Source organism: Oryx dammah, unplaced genomic scaffold (genome assembly GCF_014754425.2).
Source record: "Oryx dammah isolate SB20612 unplaced genomic scaffold, SCBI_Odam_1.1 HiC_scaffold_23, whole genome shotgun sequence".
Lineage (NCBI taxonomy): Eukaryota > Metazoa > Chordata > Mammalia > Artiodactyla > Bovidae > Oryx > Oryx dammah.
Window position 1 is genome coordinate 4,237,337 of NW_024070207.1, and position 24,463 is coordinate 4,261,799.

The following is a 24,463-nucleotide window of genomic DNA, read 5'->3' on the forward strand; positions in this document are numbered from 1 at the left end:
TCAGCACTTCATTGCTTTAAAAGCTTTTTGTTGAGCTGGGTCAACATTCTACATTGAGATTTTTCTTCCCAGTCATGCAAGAATTCAGCTGTTATTAAAAGTGAGATGAATCACTCATGTGCAATAAGAGGGAAACAGGTTCCACTTGTTAATTTCCAGTTCTTTTCTGGTTCTAACCATGAGTATCTCTGTGAAGTGAATCATATCACTGCCTGTGGAAAAAAGGAAAAGGAATCGAGTTCTTAGCTCACTCTCAGCCATATAATTATTTAAAATGAAGAAGGCTAAGGAGAGAAATCCTCAGCTCGTGTTCTTTCTTTCCTCCCGTAGGCATTCATGTGGTCTTTTGGCCATGAAATTGTACAGTAAGGGACTGCAAGATGATATATGGAATCCCATATTTTGTATTAAAGTCTACTAGAGAAATAATGTGGGCTTATCTGCTTATTGGTGTTACTAGACAGCTGCTACTTTCTGCTGCCTAAGTTAATTAGATTCCCATAATGGGAAAAAACATATTTACCTATATAGGCACACATGCATATTTACATATGGCTCATATAGTTATATAGAACATGTATATCTTATTGAGGAAAAAATGTAGTTTATTTTCATTTATATCTCACTTGCTTTAAAAAAATTTGAAATTGGCCTAATAGTTTTAGCAATCAAATATTGAGTCCAAAGTTACACTGTTTTTTCTTATTCTTATAGTGATTAACCCCTTTCTCCTAATATAAGAGACTTTCTCACTGGACTTAGCCATTGAAGGAATTTTTAACATTTGGATCAGTCCAAGAACTGGTAGATTTATTTGTGAGATGTTATATTCAGTGTTTCTTAACCAGCTGCTGCTGCTACTGCTAAGTCGCTTCAGTCATGTCTGACTGTGTGACCCCATAGACGGCAGCCCACCAGGCTCCCCCGTCCCTGGGATTCTCCAGGCAAGAACACTGGAGTGGATTGCCACTCCCTTCTCCAATGCATGAAACTGAAAAGTGAAAGTGAAGTCGCTCAGTCATGTCCAACTCATAGCGACCCCATAGACTGCATCCTACCAGGCTCTTCCGTCCATGGGATTTCCCAGGCAAGAATACTGGAGTGGGTTGCCATTGCCTTCTCCTTCTTAACCAGAAATGTTATTATATACCAATGCAGATACTATAAGGCCTCAATTAATGACTCTTCTGTGGGAAACCTCTATTTTTTATTTTACTTTTTTTTGCAGCTTTATTGAGATATAATTACTATGTAATTTTGTGTGAGTTTAATGTGTACAGTGTATTGATCAGCTTATATACTGCAATATGATTACCACCATAGATGTTAGCTAACACATCCAACATATTACATAATATCACCTTTTTTTTTGTGGTGAAAACATTTAATATCTAGTATTTTATGAATTTTCAAGTATAGAACACTATATTGTTATTTATAAACACCAGGCTGTACATTAGATCCCCAGAACTTATTCATATTCTCTTAAGTGGAAATTTGTACTCTTTGTCCAACATCTCTCCAATTCCTCCAACCCCTTGCACCATTCTGCTCTCTAGCAAATGTTTTGCAAAAAGATGTTGACTGTATTAACGATATTTCATAATTATATGGAATCTTTTTCTTGGGGATTAGAGATAAAATTGTCAGCTCATGCATGGTACAGATTCTCAAACAGGTGACAAATGTTGGTTACGAGAATAAGTGGGGTAGGTAGGAAAGAAGAATCAGGTCATGACATTTGTTTGACCCTGAGAGAAGGATTCCATGTTTCAAATAAAGTCTGCCATCCTTTGAGCTTCATCTTAGATGCTTTTTGTTCATTGTCAGTACCCACTCTGGAGGCTGTGGTGTCTTCCTTGAACAGTCAAGCACTTTTCTTGTAATTCTTTTATGGAACTCATGATTTTCTGTCTTGAAGTGTATTTTGATTGCCTGCTGTTAACTATTAGAGTCAAAATTAAGAAAGGGGAAAGGGGTAAACATAAAACTAAGACCTCTGCCATACCTAACGCAATATTTCTTTTCCATATTAAACACCTAATCAAAATGTGTGGAATTGAGTTTAATAATATTTATCAGTTTAACACAAGAAAATATAGACTACAGCATGGGTTAAAGTTCAAGAAGCTGAGGACAAAAATCAAATAGAAAGGAACATATTTGATGCAGGCCTTCCAAGCTCCCATAAAAAGAACCAGAGTCGTGCCCATAATCTTCTCTATACCACTCACACTTATCAGTACAGAGGATCAAGACCATATTAAAAACTATGGTGTCCATGAGTTCTCAATCCTGAACCCCCCTCCCACCTCCCACCCCATATCATCTCTCTGGATCATCCCCGTGCACCAGCCCCAAGCATCCTGTATCCTGTATTGAACTTAGAATGGCGATTCATAAAGTAAAATAAAGTAAAAAATTAAAAAAATAATAAAAATAAAAACTATGGTGTCATGTCTTCACTTCAAATTCATCTTATTTCCTCAGGCCACACAGAAGAGATAAACAGTTTATGTCACTATCATAAAACTCTAATTAAACTCTTAACCGACTCCTATGAACCCTACGTTGAAATCTCACGGAGTACAATGGGAAAGAAGGAGATACCGCTCGGTTTCTGGGTTCCTCATGGGTACCTAGGCCGCCGCCCTCACGGTCACACCCCAGAGCTATTCAGTTAGAAGTTGCCATGGTCTGCTCTACAGTTGCTGACTCATCCACCACTGGGACCGCACCTCTGAAAGCCACTGTTCTCTTCCTACTCAGAGTGGAGATGTTTTCCCATCATTTCATGCTTTCCCATAACTAATCAAGTATTTTCTGGCAATTTGCTGCTCTAGCAAAATTATGCCACTATGTTAATTAATACTTCTTTGTTGTTGTTAACTCAGTGATGCACACACAGTTAACTTTTAGAGAAAGAAATTTAGGATTTCCAAAAAATTAGAACTGAGGTATGCTCTAGGAGTACAGAGGCTCGTGCTCATCATTTATGTTTTGAGAAGTTAGGACAAGCTTTTCATGAGAGTTTACATTTAAGCTAATTTTTGAAGGCAGTGATACAAAATGCACATGTAATAAACTAATGATCTCAGTTGTTATTCACATATCTCATATGTATATGTGTTTTATTCCACTGACTTTATCAATTTTAGCTTTCCAACCAAGCAGGAAAAACTAAATACTGCCTGACAATACAAGAAAAATAATCATACTCAATATAGATTCTATAAGATTTTCTTGTCTATGGGACACTATAACTCATACTTAAAACAGTGTTATTTATCAAGGTCAGAATAGGATATCTTTGGCCTCTTTCAACTAGACTTCTGGTAGACAGTCTTCAGAGAAGTTATTAAACTTTCATATGATATATTTTTGCATGTATGGAATTAGCAGTCAGGCATAGGTTAGGTTGTGCATAAAAATGTCATTTCCTGTGTCTCGGACATTCTTCTGAAAACAAGTCATGGGAAAAGGAATGTAACTATTTCAATAGTAAATTTTAAAACTCTGCTATATTTACTATTTTAGGGTTTTCTATGATAGACAGTGGGTTTCCCTGGTGTCTCAGTGGTAGAGAAGCTGCCTGCCAATGTAGGAGACACAGGTTCGATCCCTGGGTCAGGAAGATCCCCTGGAGAAGGGAATGGCAACCCACTCCAGTATTCTTGCCTGGAGAATCCCATGGACAGAGGAGCCTGGCAGGCTACCATGGGGTTGCAAAGAGTCGGACACAACTTAGCAACTAAACAACAGCAATAACATGATAGACAGTCAGCATTGTATATTAAATTATCTGACTATCTTTTCTTATAAGAACATTACATGTAAATAATTTGCTTGTTGACTCTTTGAAATACACTTTGGAAATAGTTTTTTTTTTTTTTAGTTGTCATTAAGTTTGGGGCAAAACTGAGTAAAAGAAGGCACACATATTTTCTTCCATGATACCTCACAAAATTTGAAATGTAAAGATGAAGAAAAAAATGTACCCATAGTCCAATAGATCTTATAACTGCTGTTGTTGTCATCATTTTTTTAATTACATTTTACAGCCACATTTTAAATCTTAGGGATTCATAGCTAAAATTAAAACTAAACCCACTGAATAAATAGGAACAAATATACACATACAGGCTTTATGTGTGATGATTTTTCAGGAATATCAGTAATACCCAAATGGAAGTAGAGCTTTGAAGAGAAGCTACCTCTGTTGAAGGAATATGGTAACCCATAGTTGTAGCCGTATTGTTATCGCAACATAGACTTTTCATATTTCTGCACCATCATTTTTCATCTCACTCACCCACTGAATATCTTTTATAGATGTCAGAATGATTAGATTTAGCATCTGCAAAATACTCATCATTGAGAATTATAGACCACTTAGAAGATTGGCAAGGACAAGTTAAAACAGAAAATGGGTCTCTCATCAGGCATGCAGAATCATAGCAGTGATTCAGTGAATTCTTAGGGCTATTTTCCTTTTATGGTAGGAAGGGGGTGACAGTTTATAGTTTGAGATTGCTTGCAGAATAAACACTGGGAGTAGAAAATTACACCCATATTTATTGTCAAGCGACATTTGTTATATAATATATTTTCCTCCTTCCCAGATGTACCTCACCTTTTGTCCAAATGTTATTTCTTTTGCTATCTTTTGTTGAAAGTAGTTCCATTCAGGCCTTATGCCCTGGATTCTGCTACATTTTACTTTCCAGCTACAGAAGTAAAAATTCTGTTTGTAAAAGCCTGAAAGCACATAAGTTTGACAAGCCCTCATTTGGGGGATGACTTTACCAGGGATTACAATTTTTAGAAGGAAGAAAAAGAACTCTAAAGATGACCTTTAATGTCATTATTTAACTTGAATCTTGAGGAGAGCAAACAGAGCAAGAGCCTGAAGACTTGGGTGTGCTGATAAACATTTGTGCTCCTCCATCCGCTCCCTCACCACACCAGTAGCAGACTGACAGTGGCAGGACAGAACGGGGAGGAGCAGGAGACGTGGCTCAGCGTGAATTAGGTGAGAGCAGCGAGCGTGGTGCAGAGCAGAGGGGAGCTGCAAGAGAGGCGCTGCGCAGCCCTTCTGCCAGCAGGTAGCTATGCTGACAAGTGCCAGTCCCGGACTCTTTCAGCAGCTCCACCTTTTAGGTTGTAGCCTCACACTTTGCTCATCTGCTGTCACCACGTAGCTTCCCCTTTTGAAAACAGTTTCTATAAAAGCATTCTTTCCAGGCATTGTCTAAATGGCATGTTTTAATTGAAATATTCTTTTGATTCTGTAGTGCTTTACAATTTTCAAATTTCACACAAATGATTCCGTATAATCCCATAGTAACCCTTACATGTGTTATAATTAATCGATTGCTATATAGGGAAAAAGTGTTTACTGTGCTTGGTCTCCTAACATATGTGCATACACACACATATGTGTGTGTGTGTGTGTGTGTATAGTGTGTGTGTGTGTAACATAAATAGCTCTGCCATACAATCTATTTATATAGGAGGAACAAATACTGTTAAAAACAGTTCAGTGGGTCTTTCTTCTCTCTCTCTTTTTTCCTTTGGTTGTAAGACTCATGTGAGCATTTGTTTGTCTCATCTTTACTTGAAATTATGGTTTCCATTAAAAAAATAATAAACAGGAAATGGCCTAATTTAAGTTGAAATAGGTCCTTGACTGAAGTCTTATATTTCTGCAATGGATTCATGTCAATCTATGCCAAAACCAATACAGAATTGTAAAGTAAAAATTAAAAATAAATAAATAAATAAATTTAAAATTAAAAAAAAAAATTCATTCTTTGCAAATACTATTGCCATTCCCAGTGCCTAAAATACCCTTAGAAGGTATATGTAGTGCATTGATTTGAAGTTTTCATCCATATGGCATGGTTGAAAAAAAAGCATATTGTATTAGGTCAAACCACATATAATTGCTGAATATTTAACCATTTCTGAACTATAAAGTACTAATTTGGTATGATTCAACCTGATCTGTACATTTTTTTATTCTTTATATTTTTTGGGTAACATAAATTATAAACCATGTACATGTATGTTTCATATTACAGCTAAACAAAGATGATATATATAGTTTTCCAAATCATCAGTGTCTGGTTCAATTAAAAATAGTATTTGCACAGGTGTTGGGATTTATCTTCATAAAAGTGCTGTCAGAGATTGGTTGATATGTATTTTATTAACCAAAGCTTCGTTTGCTAATACGTCTACTTAGAGGTAACTCTGTTATATATAAATATAATTGATATAACAGAGAGGCCGCTAAATAGTGTGTTTAAATAATTTTATACTTACAGTGATCACTGAAATTTCTTGCTCCAGATTGTGTCCAAAGTAACAGCATTTAAAGTTCTCCAACAACTTAACAAAATGATTTTGCTGCCTACTTTTTCTCTTCCTGAGACAGTTTTTAAGATTAGAATGAACCGACTCTGTAAAGTACACAGATGATTACTATTAAATATCTGTCTCTTTAGTCTGAAAGTCCGTAGTTTTTTGAATTAAGATGAAAATTGAACTGGACTTTGTATTTGGATGAAGTCATTACAATATCAAAGTGTTATTTACAGCAAACCTAATAGTATTAATTACACTGTAGCAAATATCATTTTTAAGAAGTATCTCAGTCACATTCAAGCTTGTTCCTTCATTTTGTTGTTTATTTTGGTATTTGAAGAAAAGAGGAAAATCAAGTTTATCAAATAGAAAAAACAAGTCATCAATGGTGACAAAATATTGATATTTCCAAACAAAGTAGGTTAACCCATGTACAGGAATAAAAATAGATTTCAATGGAAAAAATGTTAAAAATTACCCACCTCTTGGATTTCTGTTACATTCACTGTAACATATGATATTGTGGAAAATTCTTAAAGGAAGGTCTAAAAGTCATAATATTAGACTTCATTCATTCACAAACTTAAAGCACACTGCTAGTATAATGTGGGAGAAGGCAATGGCACCGCACTCCAGTCCTCTTGCCGGGAAAATCCCATGGACGGAGGAGCCTGGTGGGCTGCAGTCCATGGGGTTGCTAAGAGTCGGACATGACTGAGCGACTTCACTTTCACTTTTCACTTTTATGCATTGGAGAAGGAAATGGCAACCCACTCCAGTGTTCTTGCCTGGAAAATCCCATGGATGGAGGAGCCTGGTGGGCTGCCGTCTACAGGGTCGCACAGAGTTGGACACGAATGAAGCGACTTAGCAGCAGCAGTATAATGTGACCACTGAATTCTGAGAGGGATTTGTCTGGAAATTATGCTTTGTTTTTGTGATTTTTGTTTGAAAGTTATGCTTTTTTTGTTAAACTGCAAAAAGGTTTTTGCTCGTGTCCTTGAGTTTTCCTTGTTTCTGAGTCCAAAGTGATGTGTTCTTCTTATGTAATGTTTACTATTGTAAATGAAGAAATTTTCTTAGTATACATATGGTTCAGTAATTTTTAGGCAGTTTATATTAGTGTGCTCTTACTGGTTATAGATTAATTTCCAATTCTCCTTTCCTAAATTTTAGCCTACTAATAATGTGTTTCCTATTTTCTTAAATAGATGCCATTCCAATTGACTTATATGAGCTTTGTGTTTTTGGTTTTGCTTTTTTGTAACTGTTTACCCCATTGCCTTTTGGGTTGAAAATGTAGATTATACCATATCATTATTGTCACCATGGGTTATTTTAAATTTTAACACTGTTAATTTCTCATTTACTTTCTGATATGTTTTCATTTATTTGATTGGACGTTTCTACAAATATCTTGTATAGGTCAAGTTACCAGTGTCATTTTTGATAACTTTTATACTGCCTTTTTCCCATTTTTTACTGTGTATTTTCTAATTACTAAAACATGTAGAGTAATTGACATTAATAAACTTTCCCTAAGACATAGTAAAACCAGTATTTGTATTTGAATTAAATTAGTAGTGTCCTACCAACATGGACCTACATTATAGCACAGGGAACTGTACTCAATGTTATGTAATAAACTATAAAGGAAAAGAAATTAAAAAAGAATACACATATAAAGAATATATAAGTTACTGTGTTATACACCTAAAACTTACATGATATTATAAATCAACTTTAGTTCAATAAAAAAAATTGTAAAGTAATTTAGTTCTATCACAGTACTTATGAGTAGCAACTTTAAACTAACAGTCAACTCCTTGTAGTTTAGGGATTTGATCTGTAAGTTCATAGATGGGAGAATTTCAGCATTAGGAATTCAAGAAGCAATGGTTATATATTTCTGAAGTTAGAGGCTTTTTTGTTTCTTTTTTTTTTTTTTGTCATTGTTCAAAAAACAGATTGTGAGTCTAGCTTTAAAGTAAAGAAAATTGTTAATAACTATAAATATTATCCTTTTAGTTTAAAATCAAACGAAAAACACAAGACTGGATTAGTCTTGACTGTCAAGTGTAATTGCATGTACTCATGAAAAGCCACCATTTCCCGACCAAAATTAGACTCTTATTCGAGAAAAAACAAGATGGTGTTTAATTTACTTGGGTTATAGTGTTACGTCAGTTGTTAGTTGTCAGTTTCTGAAAATAGCACATTTCAACATTTCAAGATTTTTAGTTAGACTGTAATGACAAACACCAGTCTTGTTAATTACTACAGAGTTTAGTCAGTAAAATTATGATATGGTCTTTCTTTAACTATCTTCAGGTCACTTAGTATCTGCTTAATCTTTTTATGCTTTAATAAACTAAGGGAAAGATTGAGATCATTAAATATCCAATTGTAATTTAGCACTGTCAGGATTAAGGAGGTGGTTATGGTCATTAGGAGTAAAATGGTTTCATTTATGGACTGAGAGCAATGAGTCCCATCAATAAACCACTTTCTGTCTCTAATGATCCTACTTCTCTTTAATTGTGTGCAAATCTAACAACCGTCTCATTTTCTTTTTTCAGCCTTGAGAGGAAAATGGTGAAACAGAGATGCTTTGCATATTATGTTGCTTTTACACTTCCTGATTTTTGACACCTGTTTATGAAGTCAATAAATTATTTACAGATGAACTGATATGTCTTTTAAGGGAAATATGCTATGTTCTCTCTGAGTTTTTCAACATAGATTTGACAGAGGAATAAATTTTTCTATGATTATATAAGTTCCAAGATCAGTGGCATCTTAATCTTTACAAGAGTCATTTATTTTAGAAAGATATCTGTCTTATAAAATTTCCAATTTAAAATACTTGAATGTTCCAAGAATTGAAAATTATCTCACTGAGAGGTTCGGAAAGGAAGCGTCTCTTATTGGGCTGTCATTCTCTCACTTTTATGGTAGAAATTCTCTTAATTCACTTCCTTGTAACCAGGTTTCCTGAGAAATCAGTGCTCATATTTCACTGGATGTAAGGTGTTGACTGAAGCCTAGGGCACTCTGACTCTTTACAGTTAGTAAGCAGTTCTCATGTACATCCTGGCACTTTTAGTGTTCAGTTCAGCTGCTCAGTTGTGTACGACCCTTTGCGACCCCATGGACTGCAGCACTCCAGGCCTCGCTGTCCATTACCAACTCCTGGAGGTTACTCAAACTCATGTCCATTGAGTCAGTGATGCCATCCAACCATCTCATCCTCTGTTATCCCTTTCTCTTCCCACCTTCAATCTTTCCCAGCATCAGGGTCTTTTCAAATGAGTCACTTCTTCGCATCAGGTGGCCAAAGTATTGGAGTTTCAGCTTCAGCGTCAGTCCTTCTAATGAATATTCAGGACTGATTTCCTTTAGGATGGACTAGTTGGATCTCCCTGCAGTCCAAGGGACTCCCAAGAGTCTTCTCCAACACCACAGTTCAAAAGCATCAATTCTTCAGTGCTCAGCTTCCCTGGTGGCTCAGAGGTTAAAGCGTCTGCCTCCAATGCAGGAGACCTGGGTTCGATCCCTGGGTTGGGAAGATCCACTGGAGAAGGAAATGGCAACCCACTCCAGTAGTCTTGCCTGGAGAATCCCATGGATGGAGGAGCCTGGTAGGCTATAGTCCACAGGGTTGCAAAGAGTTGGACACGACTGAGCAACTTCACCTCACCAGCTTTCTTTATAGTTCAACTCAGTCCAACTCTCACATCCATACATGACTACTGGAAAAACCATAGCCTTGACTAGATGGACCTTTGTTGGCAAAGTAATGTCTCTGCTTTTGAATATGCTATCTAGGTTGGTCCTAACTTTTCTTCCAAGGAGTAGGCGTCTTTTAATTTCATGGCTGCAGTCACCATCTGCAGTGATTTTGGATTATTGTTGCTTCCTGACCTGCATACAGATTTCTTAAGCGGCAGGTCAGGTGGTCTGGTATTCCCATCTCTTTCAGAATTTTCCACAGTTTATTGTGATCCACATAGTCAAAGGCTTTGGCATAGTCAATAAAGCAGAAATAGATGTTTTTCTGGAACTCTCTTACTTTTTCGACGATCCAGTGAATGTTGGCAATTTGATCTCTGCTTCCTCTGCCTTTTCTTAAACCAGCTTGAACATCTGGAAGTTATTGGTTCATGTATTGTTGAAACCTGGCTTGGAGAATTTTGAGCATTACTTTACTAGCGTGAGAGATGAGTGCAATTGTGCAGTAGTTTGAGCATTCTTTGCCATTGCCTTTCTTAAGGATTGGAATGAAAACTAACCTTTTCCAGTCCTGTGGCCACTGCTGAGTTTTCCAAATTTGCTGACACTCCAGTGAAGCACAGGCGCTGCTACTGACCTTGGATGTGGGGTATCTCCTCATGGCCACTGCTCACATCTAGTGTAACATCTGAGATATTGGCTTGCCATGATACTATTGTGCTTACCGTCCAAGCCTCTTATATATGTCAATTGTACTTGTTAGTTCAATTATGTCTTTCAATTAAATATTTGGTGAACCAATAAATAGTGCTTAAAAAGTATGCCATTTTTTATGAAAACTGTGTTGAATGCTTTGGAAATTCTTGATAAAGTCATTTTAAATTTGCTGTCTAATCAGAGTAGGTAAGAAAAGCTAAAAGATAGGCACCAATTTCAAAACCCTTCTGTACTCTGAATGCTTCATGAATGTATTTAAGTTCTAGCTACTTAAATCTAGAAACCAATGTAGAAACTGGCTTAAATTGCATATTTAGTGTGGTTCGTGTGTGCCTGCTCATCATGTCCTACTCTGCGACCCCTTGGACTATAGCCCACCAGGCTCCTCTGTCCATGGGATTTCCCAGGCAAGAATATTGGAGTGGGTTGCCACTTCTTTCTCCTTTGTATGGTTTATATGCAAGCAAATCTTTGCACAGAGCCAATCAGAGGATCATAACTCAAATAGAATACCTTAACTCTACATCAAAAAGATTGGCAATTGAATATTATTTATACTTTTCTTGGTTAAAATATTTATGATGTATATCATGTTTTATGAACATCTACTTTAACTGAACTCTTTGGCTCACTGATGCTGCCTGATTTTTTAATTGTCTTTCTAGTCATGTCTAGTGTATTGAAAACTTTAGAAATGTTAACTTCATATTTTAAGTCCATCATTTTCTCTTCTATCTGGATTGTAAAAATAGGGCATATATATTTATATCTTGAAGACTCTATTACTTCTCCCAGGATTAACTTAATTTCTATAGGCTTTTGTCATTTTCTGCAGTTAAAATATTGAAAAACAAACAACCAGACTAAAGGTATTTGTCTTTTTTCTTTCTCTTGTGAATACTGTTACCCGTGTGAGTACGTTACCAACAGCATAGACTGGCCTGAGCTTAATTTTGTTGGCAATCTTAATGCTAAATCAGAGATAAATAAGGAGGGCTTCTTGTGGGATCTATCCATGGTATGTGTATAAAGAAACTCATAGAGAGCCATAAAAGATACTCAACTAGTAAAAGGCAGATCATAAATTATCTAGAAACTAAGAGAAAGAAGAGCTAAAAAGTATAATTATGGTACCAATCCCACAATGCTTACCCACGTCTAATGACTGAATCAAAGAATAGCTCAGGAAGACTGGAAAGTCTAGATGTTATCAATGGAACACCCTTTCCATTATAAACTGGAGAATAACTGATAAAACATAAGACTACAAAAATAAATGCTACATTAGGAATGACCTAATATAATTTAAAGCATATCAAGACTTGTTTCTGATGGATGAAGACTGAATGTTTCTTTAAAAGCACGTAATTCAAATATTCAGGTGGTCAGTGAAGTCAAAAGAATTCTGCTTCTTAGGATGAAATTAGAACATGTTCCATCACCTAAACATTAACATGTAGATACTAGCCCATGAATGGCAGTTTCACCCAGTTAAACCATTGTATTTATATTTAGAATTCCCTTGGGGACATTAGTCAGCAGGCATGCATACATTCATGTGTGTCTGTGTGTGTGTGTGTGTTTGTGTGTGTTTCCAGTAGTCACATTTAGTATGTATAAGTATGACATGCTTGTTTAGTCACTCAGTCGTGTCTGACTCTTTGTGACCCCGTGGACTGTAGCCCACCCCGCTCCTCTGTCCATGGGATTCTCTAGGCAGTAGTACTGGAGTGGGTTACCATTTCCTTCTCCAGGGGATCTTCTCGACCCAGGGATCAGACTCAGGTCTCCTGCATTTTAGGCAGATGCTTTACCATCTGAGCCACCAGGGAAGACATATAGAAAATACATCACATTTATTCATTCACATAATATGATCAGCATTTACAAAATACCTGAGTTATTTATGGCCCTGAAGTGTTCTGAGCACAGTTATGACTTATGAAATCACTGAAGCTGTGTGATACATGAATAATATAAAGGTATTTTCCCATTCCATTCATTATGATTTAGGACTTGGTTAGTTTATTCTTAGTTGACCAAGGCTTAGGCTATTGGATAATAACATGACTTTTCATTTCACCCATTTCATTCCACCCAATTTATTTAGTCATACTATATACAATGTATTGTGTTAGGCCCAGTAAGAAGAATGAAAAGTGTCTCTGACCTTCAAGATGACAGGAAAGAATTTCCCTGATAAAATGGTGGCAAAGAATTTAATCAAGTTGACAAAGAGTAAATTTTAAAAGACATTTCAAACAGTTATTAGTGTATTTCAACTCTTGCAAAGTCAAAGTTATATGCAATAGTAAATACTAAAACAAAGCAAGATTCTTCTTAGAACACATAAGAGGCAATAATCAAAAAGTCAAACCCATTTAATGCATTCATTTTAGTGAATCTAAGTCACAGTTACATGAAACTGCCTACAATTGATATCCAGTTTTGAACGTCCAAGTTATTCCTAGACAAATGTTTAAGACTTTAAACTATTTGTGTTATTAAGTTTTGCCCTCCCCCGAATTTATATTAGAAAATTCAGCAAGTATCTGGAGTAAATCTTAGGGGAAAAATGATCATTTTCCTGCCTAATATTTAAAGTTTTGACTGCAAATACTATGAGGTCATGAGTCCTAAAATGATTGGGGTGATATGCTAGATCCTGGGTTTATGGTGAAAAATTTGAAAATACTATTTTTTATGAGGATAGAATTCATGTAGAAAATGAACTCTGTTGATGTCTAGTTCAGTTCAGTTCAGTCACTCTGACGTGTCCAACTCTTTGTAACTCGATGAACTGCAGCATGCCAGGCCTTCCTGTCCATCACCAACTCCTGGAGTTTACCCAAAGTCATGTCTATTGAGTCGGTGAAGCCATCCAGCCATCTTATCCTCTGTTGTCCCCTTCTCCCCCTGCCCTCAATCTTTCCCAGCATCAGAGTCTTTTCCAATGAGTCAGCTCTTTGCATGAGGTGGCCAAAGTATTGGAGTTTCAGCTTCAACATCAGTCCTTCCAATGAACACTCAGGACTGATCTTTAGGATGGACTGTTGGATCTCCTTGCAGCCCAAGGGACTCTCAAGAGTCTTCTCCAACACCACAGTTCAAAAGCATCAGTTCTTCGGTGCTCAGCTTTCTTTATAATCCAACTCTCACATCCATACATGACTACTGGAAAAATCATAGCCTTGACTAGATGGATCTTTGTTGACAAAGTAATGTCTCTGCTTTTTAATGCTTAGTAAGACAAGTGAAAAAAAAAGTATTTTCCAACTTTGCTTGTTGTTAAAGCATCCGCCTACAATATGGGAGACCCAGGTTTGATCCCTGAGTTGGGAAGATCTCCTGGAGAAGGAAAAGGCAAGCCACTCCGGTACTCTTGCCTGGAAAATCCCATGGATGGAGGAGCATTGTAGACTACAGTCCATGGGGTCGCAAAAGAGGTGGACACGACTGAGAGACTCTACTTTCACTTTTACTACTTTCACTAGTACTACTTATTAGTGTATGATCACTTTTTTCTTTCTAAGATCATACCCTTTATTAGGCAGCAATATTCTGCTAATGGAGAAAAGAAAATGAGTGGGTTACAATTATGTAAATAAGACATAGTTTTTGTATTTCTGAGAAGTAATAGGGAAAACTTTTTTCCCCTAAATGAATAAAACCTCAAATAAAATTAGAATTCCTGTACCTCGCTACTCATTAAAGGGTGACACTAGACTTAGCACAGCAGCAGCAGTAACAGTTTGCAAAGAGGAAACTGTAGAAATGCAATAAAACAAGATTATCGTGGCAAAATGAGATTTCTCTCTGTACATCATGCTAAAAATGCAGCTGTGAACAGGTATTTGCTAAATCAGCGAGAGATCTTTACATGAATTGTGATTTACATATTTAAAGAATTGATTTAAGTCACAGCTAATATCCCATGCTTCAGAGAGAAAAGCAACATAGCATGCATCCAACATTGTCCATTTATGTTTAGCAGCGTTCACGTGTTTATCAAAAGGACACTAGTGCATTTTTAATTCTCAGAGACAAGAAGGCTGGTGTATGAAGTTTACAGAAGCTGTTTCATTTTATGTCCACCATGGAGACTGTGACTACTTTTTATCTTTAAGATAGCATGGTAATCTTCTATTAATTTGTATTACTTTAATTCATTGGATTCTAGAAACCTGTTGATTTGTGTTCAGGATATTAGTCATATTCATTGGTTTCTAATTGCATTCGGTAACCTCTCATAGCTTTCAGGACTTCAAATGTAATTAAAGGTTTGAATTTTAACTCATAGAATCAAGGAGTAATATGGTGACATCAGTGTTCTAAGAAGAACATATTTGCCCCTTGAGGCATTTGTGAGATGGATTGAAAGCATGGAGACAGTTGTAGTAGTCTAACCTTTGGGTGATGTGAGTCTCAAAAAAGTGGCAGTTGCCATGGAAAGGCAAAGATAGATGCTAAAAGTCATTTTGAAAAATAATCATCAATGAGAATTGGTGACTGGCTGGATGTGGTTAATTAAAAGGATAAAAATAAAATCTAACTCTGTGGTTTTAAGAAATGACAGCTGAAAGAATGGTGATACATACCATTGGGGCAAACAGGAAATCAGAAATAGATTTTGGTTTCTAGAGGAAAGTGGTCACCCTGGTTTGGATATGTTGCTTGTTAGAACATGGATCACCCAATGGGATATGTTTAGTTGGCATGTGAGAAGAGAAGACTGCTCCTCAAATAGGAGGAGAGGGCTTACATATATACATCTTGGAGTCCTCAGATTTTATATAATATTAAAAGCCTTGATGTAACACAGTGAAAGTCGCTTAATCCTGCCTGACTCTGTGGCACCATGGACTATACAGTCCATGGGAGTCTCCAGGCCAGACTACTGGAGTGGTAGCCTTTCCCTTGTCCAGGGGATCTATTGAAGCCAGGTCTCCCGCATTGCAGGCGGATTCTTTACCAGCTGAGCCACAAGGGAAGTCCTTGATGTGAAAGCAATACCTTAAAATAAAGAGTTTCTATAGAGGAAAGAGCAGAGGGTCTTGGGAAGGCTTGTATCAGATGTAGAATAAAGCATAGAAGGCAGCAAATGAAACAGTTTGGTAAGAAGAGTCATATTGCTCTATAGAGTGGAAGACAATTTGTATTTGGATTTGAATCAGCATTGTAGTATTGACCTCAAATAATTTTTCCAGTTACCTAGAAATTTTATATCATATCATTTGGGCCTAAAATTAACTGTTTTATGAGTGGATAGAATTGTAATGAATACAATTATCTGTGTTACAGAATACAGGCTTTCCTGAAATGTTTCCTGTGAAAACTATATCCCACGTTACTGCGATTTGCTTTCTGAATACTACCTTTATACATGGAAACTTAAAGAGAAAGAGTTTGGAAGCTGTTTTCTTCCCATCCTGTAGAAAATTACAAAACTACAATTTCCCTGTAGCAACATGTCTAATACCATCAAGTCAAGCTTTTCTATGACACAGGCACAGTGTACAAAAAGTTTCCATAACTCATTTGTCTTCATAGCCACCCTATGAGTCAGCAAGGCAGAGGCTCAAAGAGGTTTAAGTGTCTTGTGCAAATTCATATGGAAAGTAAGCAGGATTCCTGTCTTCTAAGACCAGCTTTCTTACTTTCTTTTTGTTGTTATCCTGCTGACTGCCCCCTGTTTATTATACCTTCCCTAAAGACTCCTATAAGTGACATTTTAGAATATTCTCAAAGCAAATCCTAAAGGTACATTATGAATTCACTATATTTTACTGAGTTAGAATCTGTTTAGGCAGTATTTCATACATTAGATCAGAGGTCAAAAGTGACTGTTTACTGGACTTTTGGGGATAAATTTTGAGGCATATTCTCTAACGCTTTTTGAGTAAATTACTCTTAACGAGTTCTTATTGGTACCTACCAAGGGCCCAGAAGAGTTAATTGGCTTACAAAACATATGTGGACTGCACTCAGGGAATAGTTCATTTAACATTTCATAACATCTGGATGTACTGGTTTTTTTTTTTGTTGTTGTTGTTGTTGTTGTTGTTATTTCAGTTCAGTTCATTTCAGTTGCTCAGTCATGTCTGACTCTTTGGGACCCCATGAATTGCAGCACGCCAGGCCTCCCTGTCCATCACCAACTCCCGAAATTCACCCAAACCCATGTCCATCAAGTCAGTGATGCTATACAGCCATCTCATCCTCTATCGTCCCCTTCTCCTCCTGCCCCCAATCCCGCCCAGCATCAGGGTCTTTTCCAATGAGTCAGCTCTTTGCATGAGGTGGCCAAAGTATTGGAGTTTCAGCTTTAGCATCAGTCCTTCCAATGAACACACAGGACTGATCTCCTTTATGATGGACTGGTTGGATCTCCTTGGAGTCTAAGGGACTTTCAAGAGCCTTCTCCAACACCACAGTTCAAAAGCATCAATTCGTCAGCGCTCAGCTTTCTTCACAGTCCAACACTCACATCCATACATGACCACAGGAAAAACCATAGCCTTGACTAGACAGACTTTTTTGGCAAAGTAATGTCTGCTTTTGAATATGCTATCTAGGTTGGTCATAACTTTTCTTCCAAGGAGTAAGCGTCTTTTAATTTCATGGCTGCAGTCACCATCTGCAGTGATTTTGGAGCCCAAATACATAAAGTCTGCCACTGTTTCCCCATCTATTTGCCATGAAGTGATGGGACCAGATGCCATGATCTTCGTTTTCTGACTGTTGAGCTTTAAGCCCACTTTTTCACTCTCCTCTTTCGCTTTCATCAAGAGGCTTTTTAGCTCCTCTTCACTTTCTGCCATAAGAGTGGTGTCATCTGCATATCTGAGGTTATTGATATTTCTCCCGGCAATCTTGATTCTAGCTTGTGCTTCTTCCAGCCCAGTGTTTCTCATGATGTGCTCTTCATATAAGTTAAATAAGCAAGGTGACAATATACAGCCTTGATGTACTCCTCTTCCCATTTGGAACCAGTCTGTTGTTCCATGTCCACTTCTAACCTGCATATAGGTTTCTCAAGAGGCAGGTTAGGTGGTCTGGTATTCCCATCTCTTTCAGAATTTTCCACAGTTTCTTGTGATCCACACAGTCAAAGGCTTTGGCATAGTCAATAAAGCAGAAATAGATGTTTTTTTCTGGAACTCTCTTGCTCTTTCCGTGACCCAGCAGATGTTGGCGATTTGAACTCTGGTTCCTATGCCTTTTCTAAAACCAGCTTGAACATCTGGAAGTTCATGGTTCATGTATTGCTGACATTAACTGCAAATACACAAGTCATAGAGGATACTTTTTGGTCAATTATTATATCTTTTGGAGAAGGAAATGGCAACTCACTAGAAAATCCCATGGACCGAGGAGCCTGGCAGGCTACATTCCATGAGGTCGCAAGAGTCAGACATGGCTTAGCAACTAAACCACCACATTATATCTTTAGAAAAGTCAGAAAGGAAGTATATGGTAGAGATATAATACTGGAGGTAGTAAAATACCAGGGAATTTGATTTGGACCCCTCTGTGTTACTTTGTGAAATAATCATTTGTCCATTGAGATTAAATTTCATACTACTTTATAATAGCTGATTTTTCCTCTAATACTGACTGTTTTATATGACTTGGCTTTAGTTTCTGCATGTAGCTCTTGCTGTTATATTGTATTTACTTAATTTGAAGATTTTTCAAATAAATTTTGCCAAGGGTGCCTTGTTCCTGTCTGCATGTGATATTATGCTAGCTTTATAAAAATGCTTTTTTTAGTCCTGTTAATAATTATTCTACTGATGCATTGACAGAATAAACTTATATCACCAACTTCACCTTGTGGAAATTTCACAGTATACATTTTATCCTCAGAAGGATGGAAATAAGGTCTTATACAGATACTCAGGCACACTATGATAGAGAAGAACCAGAAATCTAGAACCTGGCTATGTATATGGAGACATCTCTATTGATTTCTCTCTGAGAGATTTAGGCTGGAAAATTGTTGTTGTCCCTCCCAAGAGTATATTTTTGTTAATCTAGAATTCAGGCTAGATCCCAGAGGTGAAGAGTGAGGAGTGAGTGAAATGAGTGAAAATGGTTAAAAGGTACAAACTTCCAGTTATATGATAAACAAATTCTGGGGATGCATGGAATGGACAGCAAGTGATTGTAGTTATGATGCTGTATTATATATTTGTGAGCTGAGAAGAGACTGGATCTTAAAATTTTTCATCAAACACAAAATTTTATAACTTTGTGAGGTGATGGATATTGGCTAAACTTACTGTGGTCATCACTATATATATTATAGATACATCTCCAATCATTGTGTTGTACACTAAATGTTGTTGTACACTAAAACTAATACAGTGACATATGTGAGTTATGTCTCAATTAAATAAAATAGAATACAGGTCAGTAAACTTTTCCCTCAAGAGGCATACATTAAATATTTCAGGCTTTGCTGAACACACAACATCCTCATCACAAGGACTCAGCTCTACAGCTGTAGTGCAAAAGCTACCATAGGCAATATGTCAGTGGCAGTGTTCCTATAAAGCTTTATTTATGGACACAGATTTGAATTTCATACAGTTTTCATGTGTCACAGGTTTTCTTTTCTTTTCTTTTCTTTTTTTTTTGCAACCACTTCTAAATGTAAAAAAGTATTTGTAACTTGCAGACCATATGAAAATAGGCAGATTTGGCCTATGGGCAAGTAGTTGGCCAACTCTTGATTTAGAAAAAATTATACATGTATTTATAATATTTTAGAGCATACAGTATGCAAGGTATTATCTTGCTGTGCATGTATACAGGTGATTATTTTCAAATTCCTTTCCCTGATTTCATAAATGATCATGAGATATTTGAGAAATCTGAAGGGCCTTTAACCAGATTGTGTGTATATGTGCTTGTTGATAATTTTGCCAGAATACTTCAAACTCTCTGGGCTTTGCTTTGCCTAGTATTTTCCCACTTGTATAGATGAATGAAGAGTTTCAACAGTTTTTCTTTGCATCACTTTTAAAACTATGTGCTATTTAAAAAGTGTCTGTAGCCCTTCCTTCTATATTTGATGAGTCTCTTTTAGCAAGGGTGAAGGGACTTTTCAGGAACATATTTGAATAGACTGAGAATTCTGCTTAAGAGTTCAGATACTTGGAAGGATGGGCCTTATAGAAGATGACTGATTTAAACCATCCTTTGTGCCTCTAAGGTAGTTATTTTTGTCAGAACCCAAAATACATCCAGTGATTTTGGGGGGTAGGTGTTGCTTCATAGAATCTCCCTATACACTTAAAAAGGTCCCTTCCCTTCTTTGTTAACTATCAGATTCACCCTGTGTTCCAGTATTCTATCCCCTACAAAATGCAGAATAAACATGTGAGTGATATGGAGGTACCATTCAAATTTAGGGAGTTTCTTTTGTTTCCCAAAGAAGTTATTAAAACAAGATGCATTACACATATAAGATCCTACTGTGCATACTCTTTTATATGATGATTCTTTTTCAATTGATATAAAAGAAATCACAAGTATTTTTCTGTTATTACAAAGTTTGTGAACTTTACACTATTGGCTGTATAATCATCATTCGCATCGTTTTACTCAAGTTTTTACGTAATTATGTCCTTATCTCTGGTCATCTAGATTGTCATTTTTGTGCCACTTCGGAGAATACCATATGACTTTCTTTGGCCCAAATTCCTGGCTTAGCTTCATTTTCTCTTTCTTTCTTTCTTTTTTTTTCTTTTGAAGACAGTTAACAACAACTAGTATTACTGTATCAAAGATACGAATATTTTTAATCCGTTTAACAATCTTATCTTTTCTTAAATTTTTTTTTAGTTTACATTATAGAAGAGTTTCTATAGACTGAAAATAGTCTGCATTTTAAAAATCATGTTTGCTAATTGGGTCAATGAGAAGCATGGTATCTCAGTTCAAATAAAATTTTTTAAGTACTCACTAAATGAGAAGTGTTAAAACTGAGAATAGGGAAATATTTTTGAATAGTCTCACTCTGCTTTCAAGGAACTAAAATTCTCTTGAGAGAAGTAGCCATATAAACTTTTGGAATGCAAGGGGAAAAATGCTATAAAAGAATCAAAAGTACTATGAGAGTATTGAAAATGAGATCATTACAGATAAAGATGTTATTAAAAGTTCCATAGATGAACTGACTAGAGAAGAATGGGAATTCCTGAGAAAGAGAGTAGAGTGATTATTACCAGATTGGGGATGGGGGTTGTTTGGGACAAATTGGGAGACACTAGTCAAATGATACAAACTTCTAGTTATTAGATTAAGAAGTTCTAGGGATCTGATGTACAGCATAATGACTATAACTAAAAATGTATGATAAACTTGAATGTTGCTAAGAGAGTAGATCTTAAGTGTTCTCACCACACACACACACACACAAAGATAATTATGTGACAGGGCGGAGGTGTGAACTAAAGCAATGGTGGTGATCATTTTGGAATATATAAATGTGTCAAATGAACACATCAGTATACTTAAACTTAGATAGTGTTTGAATTATATCTCAATAAAGCTGCAAAGGAAAAAACAATAAAATAAGAAGTAGTAACATTGAGTTTTTTCCCTGAATATGGAGCGTGATTTTTTTTGTTGTTTTTGTTTTAATCAACTAAAAGAAAGCAAGTACTTCTGGGTTGTGGGAAATGAGGGGGACAAGTCAGCAAGTGCTGTTTTAATAAGCAGTTTTATAGGATGATTTGACTCTGTACATTAATAACTGTCATAAACGCAAAAACTATGCTTAAAACTTCCACAAAGAAATTAAAAGTGGCTTATATTCTTTCAAAAGAAGAATGGGAGTTCATTAGTCCAGGGTAGCAGAAATATTCTAGGCAGAAAAATATGAGCCAATGGAGGGAAATGTGAGAGAGAAGTTGAGGATGGCAATTCAGTAGTGTTCGGTGTGCAAGAATGACCTTAAATGAAAACGAGAGAGAAGAGGTGGAGTCATCTTTTTAAAGTCATATTGATCCTGTATGTGACGGGAGCACAAAAAGAAATAACATCTTTATAATTCTATAATGTGCTACCTAATAGGATAAGAGCTTCGTCATATATATTTCATATAATCACCATGATAACCTTATGAGGCTAGTTAGCAATGTTTTCCCCATTTCACTGATGAGGAAATTAAGATTCAAAAAGGTGAAGTGAGTGAAAGTGAAAGTTGCTCAGTTGTGTCCGACTCTTTGCGACCCCATGGAATTCTCCAGGCCAGAATACTGGAGTGGATAGCCTTTCCTTTCTCCAAGGGATCTTCCTAAACCAGGGATTCAACCCAGGTCTCCCACATTGCAGCCAAATTCTTTACCAGCTGAGCCCCAAGGGGGTCCCAAAAACACTGGAGTGCATAGCCTATCCCTTCTCCAGGGGCTCTTCCCGACCCAGGAATCAAACCGGGGTCTCCTGCATTGCAGGTGGATTCTTTACCAACTGAGCTGTCAGGGAAGCCCAACATGGCCCAAATCACATAGTAAGTTGTGGGTAAATAATTCAAAATAGGTGTCTCTGACTCCAAAGGCCATGTTTTTTCCTACCATAATATTAGCTTTGTGGTGGCAAATCAGGGTTTAGGTTTTAAAGAATAAGTCTGGAATGGTATGGAACCAGATTTTAGGACACCATTTTTCACCAATTTGCAAGTGTGTCTCTAGGAGGACTATTTAGTAGGATATGCTAGTAGGATATTTAGTAGGATATTGTTCATTCGAATTCCAATTTCAGTTCTACTGACACTAGTCAGCATTTCCTGTGTGCTAGGCCCTCTTCTTCCTGTGTTTTACCACATTCTATAAATTAATATTAATTGTAGTTGAATATAATATTTCAATATTAAAGCATGCTTTATAATGTTTGTCTAGTTTGAGCTCCTGGAAAAACTGGTTTGAAAACATAGATGTTTTGTCAATATGTATTATCAGCATGCATGTGGTTGTGTGTCATGGTTAGAATTTCCTATGATCACAGCTTAAACAATGTTATTCTGAAACTTTTTAAGCATCCATATTTAATACTGAAATGGTGTTTTTGATTTGGTGGCAAATTGAGAGGTCTACATAATAAATGTTATTTTTCGGTTGTCCAGGGTTGAAAGTTACGACCAGTTGGGTGGAATTCTTATTTGAGTTTTCTTACCCATTACTAGCTGCATAGAAGATTTCTAAATCCTTTATAAGTTGGCAAAAATAATTTTGGTAAAAGAACCATAATTGTTAAACATTTATTTTAAAATACTGAAGGCCAGAGATTATAGGGCCAATGTAACTTGCTGACTGATTGGAGGCACAGTGATGGACCTTTTGAAATTGATGGAAGGTGAAATTTGTTTTAAAAGTTTTAAAAATAAAGATAAAGGGATAAATAAATGTTCTTTAAAAAAATGAAGGAGAGAAGGACTTTATCACATCCGGGGCAGCAACAGAGTTGCTTGGGAACTAAAGCAAGATGTGTGCAGCATCCCTTTCTACTCAGTACACTCAGGAGTGTTAATTATATTGTTCCACTCTGATTGAAATGCAGGTAAGCACTGCTGTTGGCCTTGAACAGTTTACTGATAATAAACTCTGCAATTAATTGTGATGACCATTCAAAGAAAAACAAACAACAGTGAAAGCTAGAAATGTGTATACCCTAAAAGATGTGATGATATGGAGAGAGAGGTGGGAGGGGGGTTCAGGATTGGGAACTCATGTACACCCGTGGTGGATTCATGTCAATGTATGGCAAAACCAATACAGTATTGTAAAGTAAAATTAAAAATTAAAAATTAAAAAAAAAAGATTGTAGAGCTACAGGCAGGAAGAAGACATATTTACTGTGACTACCTCAAATGGTTCTGGTGGGAGAGAAGGACCAAGGAAGGATGAAACCTACTTCGTCTTTTATTGGCTAAACCCCCCTTAACTGTTCCACTTGTGCCAATGTTTATGTACCAGTTATGTGCGTTCTGAAGGAAAAACAACCGAGTCTTTCTGATTTCTCCTTCTTCTTTTAAGGAAATTTTCTTGACTATGTGCTTCAAAGGCATGCGCTGTTTTATTTTGTATGCTCCCCCCACCTCCAAGAGCAATTAGCTGTGTGGTTTTTATTGACAGTGTTTGTTTCAAGAGAAATAAAACAGCAAGACTTTGGGAGAAAAATGGCTTAATAGAAGTATCCATGGTAGCTGTGAAAGTTTAGCGTAACTCAGCAAAGCAGAGGAAAGAAGAAAAACAGGAATAAATTACAAGCATAGCCCAGAGGAAAGTGACCTTACCCAACATCTAGAAATGTTTGTACTTGGAAGAAGTCAAGGATGTAGGAATTATTACCTAGATTTATACAGCCAGAAGGCTAACTGTAGACTAAATTATATAATGAAACAATATAACAGAAGTTTGTGTCTATATGCAAATGCCAGCCTATTTCCTGTGTCCTGCTCAGACTTCTCTTCTGAGCTCCAGATCCATATATCCAACTGGCAATTTGCCATCTCAACTTCTGTGCTTCATGCAATTGAGACTTGGTTAGTCCAAAGCTAAATAAACCTTTGAATATTCCCCACAAATTTCCCTCCTAATGTTTCCATTTCCTTTGTTCACGCTGGAAATCCAGGAAT

At 36.5% G+C, this 24,463-nt stretch overlaps 1 protein-coding gene and 1 non-coding gene across 7 annotated transcripts in view; both read left to right on the forward strand.

Moving 5' to 3' along the window:
* DIAPH2 (diaphanous related formin 2) overlaps positions 1–24,463 on the forward strand; it is a 968,119-nt gene that overhangs the window by 574,454 nt on the left and 369,202 nt on the right. The window lies entirely within an intron of this gene.
* TRNAW-CCA lies at positions 9,866–9,937 on the forward strand. The gene has a single exon. It is a non-coding gene; the product is annotated as a tRNA-Trp (tRNA).